At 40.9% G+C, this 9193-nt stretch overlaps 1 long non-coding RNA gene and 1 other non-coding gene across 2 annotated transcripts; both read left to right on the plus strand.

The window, feature by feature from the left end:
• Positions 1–4253: 4253 nt before the first annotated feature.
• On the plus strand, positions 4254–6858 carry LOC143690214 (uncharacterized). Its single transcript, XR_013179036.1, has 3 exons — positions 4254–4344; positions 4590–4642; positions 6682–6858. It is a non-coding gene; the product is annotated as an uncharacterized LOC143690214 (long non-coding RNA).
• Positions 6859–8651: 1793 nt separating this feature from the next.
• LOC143643006 (U6 spliceosomal RNA) lies at positions 8652–8757 on the plus strand. Its single transcript, XR_013156062.1, has one exon. It is a non-coding gene; the product is annotated as a U6 spliceosomal RNA (small nuclear RNA).
• Positions 8758–9193: the final 436 nt, after the last annotated feature.

Consider the following 9193-nt stretch of genomic DNA (forward strand, 5'->3'; position numbering starts at 1 on the left):
TTTGTTATTTCTTTCCTTTTGCTTGCCTTGAGATTCGTTTGCTGTTCTTTCTCCAGTTCTTCCAAGTGAACAATTAATTCCTGTATTTTTGCCTTTTCTTCTTTTCTGATATAGGCATTTAGGGCAATAAATTTCCCTCTTAGCACTGCTTTTGCTGCGTCCCATAAGTTTTGATATGTTGTGTTTTCATTTTCATTCGCCTCGAGGTATTTGCTAATTTCTCTTGCAATTTCTTCTTTGACCCACGCGTTGTTTAAGAGTGTGTTGTTGAGCCTCCATGTATTTGTGAATTTTCTGGCACTCGGCCTATTATTGATTTCCAACTTCATTCCTTTATGATCCGAGAAAATGTTGTGTATGATTTCAATCTTTTTAAATTGGTTAAGACTTGCTTTGTGACCCAGCATATGGTCTATCTTTGAGAATAGACCGATTCTCTATTTCTTTATTGATCCTCTGTCTAGATGTTCTGTTCATTGATGAGAGTGGTGAATTGAAGTCTCCAACTATTATGGTATATGTGTCTATTTCCCTTTTCAGTGTTTGCAGTGTATTCCTCATGTATTTTGGGGCACTCTGGTTCGGTGCGTAAATATTTATGATTGTTATGTCTTCTTGTTTAATTGTTCCTTTTATTAGTATATAGTGTCCTTCTTTGTCTCTTTTAACTGTTTTACATTTGAAGTCTAATTTGTTGGATATTAGTATAGCCACCCCTGCTCTTTTCTGGTTGTTATTTGCATGAAATATCTTTTCCCAACCTTTCACTTTCAACCTATGTTTATCTTTGGGTCTAAGATGTGTTTCCTGTAGACAGCATATAGAAGGATCCTGGTTTTTAATCCATTCTGCCAATCTATGTCTTTTGATTGGGGAATTCAGTCCATTAACATTTAGAGTTATTACTGTTTGGATAATATTTTCCTCTAACATTTTGCCTTTTGTATTATATATATCATATCTGATTTTCCTTCTTTCTACACTCTTCTCCATACCTCTCTCTTCTGTCTTTTTGTATCTGATTCTAGTGCTCCCTTTAGTATTTCTTGCAGAGCTGGTCTCTTGGTCACAAATTCTCTCAGTGACATTTTGTCTGAGAATGTTTTAATTTCTCCCTCATTTTTGAAGGACAATTTTGCTGGATATAGGAGTCTTGGTTGGCAGTTTTTCTCTTTTAGTAATTTAAATATATCATTCCACTGTCTTCTAGCTTCCATGGTTTCTGCTGAGAAATCTACACATAGCCTTATTGGGTTTCCCTTGTATGTGATGGATTGTTTTTCTCTTGCTGCTTTCAAGATACTCTCTTTCTCTTTGACCTCTGACATTCTAACTAGTAAGTGTCTTGGAGAACGCCTATTTGGGTCTAATCTCTTTGGGGTGCGCTGCACTTTTTGGATCTGTAATTTTAGGTCTTTCATAAGAGTTGGGAAATTTTCAGTGATAATTTCTTCCATTAGTTTTTCTCCTCCTTTTCCCTTCTCTTCTCCTTCTGGGACACCCACAACACGTATATTTGTGCGGTTCATATTGTCCTTGAGTTCCCTGATACCCTGTTCAAATTTTTCCATTCTTTTCCCTATAGTTTCTGTTTCTTTTTGGAATTCAGATGTTCCATCCTCCAAATCACTAATTCTATCTTCTGTCTCTTTAAATCTATCATTGTAGGTATCCATTGTTTTTTCCATCTTTTCTACTTTATCCTTCACTTCCATAAGTTCTGTGATTTGTTTTTTCAGTTTTTCTATTTCTTCTTTTTGTTCAGCCCATGTCTTCTTCATGTCCTCCCTCATTTATCGATTTTGTTTTTGAAGAGGTTTTCCATATCTGTTCATATATTCAGCATTAGTTGTCTCAGCTCCTGTATCTCTTTTGAACTATTGGTTTTTTCCTTTGACTGGGCCATATTTTCAATCTTCTGAGCATGGTCCATTATCTTCTGCTGGCGTCTGGGCATTTAATCAGATTTGACTAAATCTGGTGTTGGACCCAACAGGTTGGAAGATTTTTCTGTGAAATCTCTGGGTTCTGTTTTTCTTATCCTGCCCAGCAGGTGGCGCTCGTGTCACACGTTTGTCTCACGTGTTTGGAAGAGATCCCCCTGGTCATCGTTCTCCGTGGCTTGGGGATTTCCGATTCAATTCTCGCAGTTGGTCCGGGGGACCGCGCGTGGTGGGGGCGCCAGCCGCCGCAGCTTGAGGGGACCCTGTGTCTCCTTTATTAATGCCCCTATTGGTGTTTGGTTGGACCCAGTCCCTGCCACTGTCGGAAATTCCCTCCTCTCCTTGGAGGGGTGCCGGTCCCCGGCCCACCGCAGCCTGGGGAACTCGCCACCGGACCAGGAAGCCGCCCGCGAGGGAGGGGCGCCGGTTGCCGGCCACCGCGGCTTGGGTAGCCCTCTGATCCGAGACTCGTAGCCGGTCCAGGAAGCCACCCACAAAAGAGGGGCGCCGGCCGCCGCGGCTTGGGAAACTTGCCTGTGAGACTCTCAGCCGGCCCGGGAAGGCGGGAGGGAGGAGCTCCAGCCGCCAGCTGCTGTGGCTCGGGGAAGCGCGCGCCGCTCGGGGATCTCACCGTAGCAGAGTCTCGCAGTCAGTCTAGCCAGTCCAGACTGGGGTACGTTGTGTGTCCATTTCCTGCCGTGGCCCCGGGAGCTGTTCTGCACTGTTTCTGTTCACCTAGTAGTTGCTCTGAAGGAGGAACCAAGATGCACGTACCTTACTAAGCCGCCATCTTGGCCCCGCCCCTCTATTTTTTTTTTGTATGCTGTATGGCAGGAGTCACATTTCATTCTTTTTCCCTGCAAGCATTCTGTTGTTGCAGCACCATTTGTTGAATTTTTGTTTGTTTGTTTCCTTGTTTGTTTTTTCTTTTTTGGAAGTGCATGGGCCAGGAATCAAACCCAGGTTTCCCCCATGGCAGGTGAGATTCTACCACTCAACTACTCTTGCACCCCCTTAAAATCTGTTTTTGTTAAATTACTTTGGTCTTGACCTAGTCTATAAAACAAATTTCCTGCATTAAAATGCTGAGTAGAAAAGAACTAAGACATATCTATTGGTAAATAATAACTAATTTCTTTATTTTTCTTAGGGACTTCAAAATTCCTGTTTCAATAGCGACACCTCAGATTAATAAATACAAGAGGCCAAAACATTCAGACTGATTCTTTAGACAGTTTTCTCATCCTAGGTGTCACTTAAGGAGAGGAAAGTTGACAAAAACCAAGATTTTATGTAGATTTACTATATCTTTATGTTTTTAAAACTTGATCTGTTGTAGTGCTAAAGGTAGAAAGTTATTCAGTATTTACTTGTGGATCCATCATTAGTCATCTACTTTATTTTACAGTCTAGAGGCAAATGTGCTGTGCAAAACAATACCAGATACTTTAACTCAGGAAACAAATTGTTTGAATTAAAACATGCACAAAGACAAGCCATAAAGGAAAGATTTTTGCTTATTCCATTGGTTAAATTTAGAAGTGAGGGTGGGGTGTGAAATGAGCATAGACTGTTTTCATTTTCATATCATTACATACATTGTTTTCAATTTTCTTAAGTTCCATACATCAATCCGACTCCTCTCTCCTTCTCCCTTTTTTAAAGTAGTCTTTCTTTTTTGATTTCCCACTCTTTCCTTTTATTAATCTAACTGTATTCTCAGTTTTAATGGGCCTATCCACCTACTTTGTTCACCCATTCATCCCTTCATCCACCATTTGGGATATGATATTTAATTTTTTTTCTAAGTCAACTGTCACCCCACAGATAATGGCTCAAGACATCAGAACTTTGAAAAGAGATGACACCTTGATTTCTTTATTGATAGATTGAGTAGCTTGCTTCATATTTCAACTTTCTTTGAGCAAAGTTTAATCATCAATAGGCAACGTCTTAGTTATAATAAACCCAAAGGCTTTGTGTCTCTGAGCAGTCCCTCTTTACCTCTTCCATCACATCCTCACCCCCCACCAACCTCTTCGCCGGGTGTCCAGGAACCTGCTATGATGCAAAGTCAATTACTGAATCACATTCAGAAGCTGGAGGATCTGAGTCATAACTGCTCTTTGTTTTCAACAATATTTTTTTTCCTTCCTTTTTTCTATTTCGCTTTTTTTCCTTTTTATTCTGATTGTCTTGTTTTTCTCTTTGTTATTTTTTCCCTCTCCTTTCCTCTTTCACCCTTCCCCTGTACTTAACCTGTGCTCACAGCCAGAGATACCTAAGCCTTATTGGTTGTCACCAATAATCCTACAGAATGGTCCCAGTGTCCTCTGAGCCAAGTGAAGCCAGCAAGTTGTCTCCCGGCTCAGAACAGTGGAGGGCAGCGACCGTTGAAGAGGTGAGTCCTGTCTCAGGGATGCCAGATGGGACCTGTGCTCTATGGTATGTGACCTAAAGGGATGCTGTAGATTTTCTTTATAGAGGTTGTAAAGTAATTTCAAAATAGAACACCCAAAATGGTTGGGGTATTGGTGATAGTGAAGTCGTTCAAGAAAACTACTTTGAAAAGGACAAAACTAAATTGGCTGTGTATTGACACTAAAATAACGTAAGAAGATTTCCTGTCTTTCTCTTCTTCCCCAGGTGCCAAAGAGAATTGTGACGTGATCTTTTCGGCTTCTCACCCTTCCTCCCCGGTGAGTCCTGGACCTTTTCAGCGCAGAACAGGGAGAGAAAGGAAAAAAGGAGATGCGTAAAAGGGACTCAGGGACTCAGAGTTTTCTTAGGAGTTTATTAGGATAAGACGCAGTAGCAGCTGCAATATGGGAGAAACGTGAACAGGAAAGACAGAGGAATTTAATACCCCCCCCCCCCTTGTGGTCCTGACATTTCCTTCAAGGTATTCAGGACATGCAAGTAAAGAACGTTAATTATTTAAAAATTGCTATTTGGTTGCTAGACCAGATTTCTTTGACCCTGACATTGCCCCGTAGCTACACAGAGTGATGGCTCTGTAATGACAAATGTTTGTTAAAACAACTGTATAACCCTGACTTTTGGTCTAGTTGTTGAAACTCAGTCTTGTTCCATTGTCATTGCACCTTGAATAATCCATAGTGTCATCAAGCCAGGAATGAGGAGACATTTACAGGATAATAAATGCTTCTTTGGTTGGCTCGTATCCGTGGGGCCGTCACACACAGGGTTCTAGTTACTGTTTCTTAATTTGCCACAAATGGAAACAATTTCTTAGCAATTGCTCCAGAAAAACCTGGCGATCCTATACTGAAAGAGTTATTTTCATGCAACTTCACTGATCTATCAATACACGTATAAAAATTAGAAGAAAAAAATGTTTTAAAACATAGTTGGCTGTCACAAACCTTTTTTTCATCATTAAATGTTATAAAAATCAATATTGTATACTATGTTCTTCCATCAATGTTTTGCCATTGAAAGGCCAATTTTCAAATATTTACCGTAGTTGACAGTTGTTCCTGTCTACCCACCCTATCCCCCAAGGTTCAGGCATGTCTAGAGGCCAGTGGGAGTCCAGTTTCATGAGGGACAAAGGAGCTTCCTAGGAAAGAACTCATATTAAGGTGAGAGAGAGGCAGAGGAGTTGGATTTACAGAAACAAAGTCAGAGGGTAGGGGTGATTCTGAGTTCCACACAGGTTCAGTTGCTAATATTTAACTTTGGGCTCCAACCTGAGTCCTAGAGCAGGAGATGATTTCAAAAATAAATAAATAAATAAGTCATCAACTGAAGGGCTCTAGAACAGGCATCAGCACTCTCATTACTTTCCATTGCTTTAGCAATAACAGAAGGTGACACCTTTAGCTCACACATCACAGCCTTTGACATCCAGCACCTGCAGACTCATTACAGACATTAAGGAAGCCCAGAGGCAGTGGTAGCACCTTTGGTCTTTTGGTGGAGGTAGCAAAGAAGGGAGACAGCAAATAGCAAGACACTGGAGAAAAGAAAGAAAAGGGGAGATGGCACGAGTAGCAGACAGAGTGACCAGAGTGAAAATCCTCCCCAAATCCAAATTTCCAGGAACTTGCCAACCCTGTGAGTAGGCCTTTCTAAAGACAGTCATCTCAGAGCTGCTATATTAACTCTTCTGCACAATAGGTGTGCTTTAATAACCACTTGATATATATGGAAAGAGTCTTAGATAAGTCAGCTGTTTACTTAGATAGCGAGTGGTAGAATGGAGATATAAACACAGGTCTCTGACTCTTGAGTGAATTAGCTCGCATATTACAATATACTGAGAGTTTTATGAAAGAAATTTGAGAAGAACTATAGTTCTAGAAGAACAGTTAGATATAATCTGTGAAGTGTTTTTTTAAACTTTATTTTTATTTTTTTATCATTGTTATGGACCTATTTTTACCTTAGACTTGGGCAGCTCAGGCAACGAAAGTCACGTTAAAGGGGTATGGGAAACTTTGTCATGAATCAGGAGAGAATAAGTGTGTCATGGGTATAAATCCTTGGAAAATATTAAAAATTAGAAGAGATCCTGGAACCCTGATTTGCACAGATCTTGAAGGTAACAAAGTAAACCCAGAAGAACAGAATCTACTCTAAGATGTTTTAAACAGAAAGAAATAGATACAGGGAAATAGGAGTTTGCAAAATTGTTGGTTGGACTGAAGGAGCCAAAGTTAAGAAGCTACCACTTACTTACTTTTAAATCATAACACACAATTGCAACCCACAGGTCAGGAAACTGCCAGAAATGTCTGCCAACTCCCAGCTGCCTGGAAACCCTGAGTCTCTGAGGCTGATGATTATCAGAAGAAAGAGTCTGGCTGCTGTAAAAACTCCTATCTGTTCAAGCCTGCTGCCACTGCCAACAGAGAAAGAATGCCCTTTGCCTCCCTTCGCCTTCCACATCTTGCCCACATGTAATTTGTTGGCAGAATAAAATTGTATTCAGAATTTTGGAGGCAAATAAATCTGGAAAACATAGTTCCTAGGCTTCTAGCACCAATGATACATGGGCCAGCACAGAAGGTAAGGTAATGAATGCTGATGCCAACAAACAATGCTCAGTACGGTGGAGTTACACCACCAGAGAGGATTAAGAAGCCACATTAGGTGTTTTTGTTTATTTCCTTCCCTTTAACTCTTACCAAATGTCTCCTATAGGCTTCAAAGTTTATGCTAATTACCAGAAATGGGGCAATTCCTGGTTTGGCACTCACTGTAGATGTCTCACCTCTTTCATGCCCTGGTGCTCCATGGACACATTCTCTAGGTCACATCATTTCCTATTCTCGGGAAAAGATTCTTGTTGTCCCCAATGCTCCAACTCCATCTTGGTGTCAGCACCAAGGACACTTCTACTCAGTCATCCCTCCACCAGGTGCCTTTTCTTTTCCCTGTTGCTTGTGGATTCTGGTCTGAATGGTACATAATTTGGGGGCGGAAAAGCAGGAATGCTAGCAGAAATATAAGTCGCATTTCTTTTCCCCAGAGTTCTGTCTGCTAAAAAAAAAAATCTGTTCTGACAAAAGAAATTCCTGCAAAAATCCATCAAGCTTTTACACTTGAAAAGATTTCAAATGGGTTCACTCTGTGCTGCTATCTGACAGCCCCACAATATGATGCTTCACTCATCATAGCCAACAATAAAGGTTGTGGGAACCAATTTTCCTGGTCCTGAGCTTCTCCTCCTCTTCATCCTGCCTGTCTTTTGTTCACTTTGCTGCTTTTAGGGGCAAAATAGTTTGAATCCCCTACATTTTCTATGTGCAGTCCATAAAATTGGCAGCAACACAAAGTTCAGTAAGAAAAGAAAGTAAGAAACTTTCTTTTTTTCAAAGAAAGATTAAAGTTCAGGGCATTCGCAGATTTAATATATTCCTTAAAATATAAAAATGTGTCTCTGGGGCCACATTCAAGGAAGGCTGGTGACATACTTAACCATACCCAAGTGCTCAAACTGCCCCTTTTCCCCCAAGGTGACTGACATTCTTGGTATAGTGGGGTGAAATGTGTCTCCCAAAAAGGTATGTCCAATTCCTAACCCTCAGAACCTGGGAATGTGAACTTCTTCAGAAATAGGGTGTTCTCAGATGTAATTAAGGATTTCAAGATGAGATCATCATGGATTTGGGGAAGTTCTAAATCCAAGGGCGTATTTCCTTATAAAATTCAGAAAAGCAGAAGACACAGAGACACTGGAGAGAAGATGAGAAAGACAGAGGCAGAGCTGGGGGCAATGCATCTACAAGCCAAAGAAAGCCACGGATGGGGCAGCCACCAGAAGCTGGCATCAAGGGTCCAGAACAGATTCTCTCTCAGAGCTTCCAAAAGGAAACAACTCTGCTCACACCTTGATTTTGAACTGTAAGAGAATAAATTGCTGTTGTTTTAAACCACCCAGTTGGTGGTAATTTATTACAACAGCCATGGGCAACTGATACCCTTCATACTCCGACTGTTTTCTTATTGCTAGAACTCAATACTGCTGCTGTATATTGTAACAGGGTCATTATGACAGGGGCTGGCACACTTCTTTTGTAAAGGTCCAGAGGGTAAAAATATATTTTATGCTTTTTTGGATATATGATTTCTGTCACAACTTCTCAACTTGGTCGTAATACAAAGTTAGCCATAGATAATGTGTAAACAAATGGGCAGAGTTGTGTTCTAATAAAACAATCTACAGAAGCAAGTGGTAGGGTGCTTGCTTCAGCAGCACATATACGAAAATTGGAGTGATACAGGGAAGATTAGCATGGCCCTGAGCAAGGATGACAAGCAAATTCGTGAAGTGTTCAGTATTCAAAAAAAAATGCAGGTGGTAGGGCAATGTTTTAGTTTGCTGAAGTTGATGAAATGCAATACACCAGAAATGGGCTTGTTTTTATACTGGGGACTTACTAACTTACGAGTGTATAGTTCTGAAGCCATGAGAATATCCAAATCCAGGGATCATCACATGGTATCTGGACTCCTCTGTCAGATGGCAATGCACATGGCGGGCTCTGCCTGTTCCTCTCTCCCGGGTTTTGTTGCTTCAGCTTCTGGCTTCTCCGTCCATGGCTTTTCTTTCTGAGCTTCTGTGTGTTTCTCTTTCTCTCAGTTTCTCTGGGACTTTCTTCTCCGAGCTTCTTTATGTGTTTTATCCTCTTACAAAGGACTCCAGCAAGAGGATTAAGACCCACCTGGTGCACGCCTCAACAGAAATAACCTAATCAAAAGGTCCCAACCACAATAGACGA

This window comes from Tamandua tetradactyla, chromosome 7, assembly GCF_023851605.1.
Source record: "Tamandua tetradactyla isolate mTamTet1 chromosome 7, mTamTet1.pri, whole genome shotgun sequence".
Classification (NCBI taxonomy): domain Eukaryota; kingdom Metazoa; phylum Chordata; class Mammalia; order Pilosa; family Myrmecophagidae; genus Tamandua; species Tamandua tetradactyla.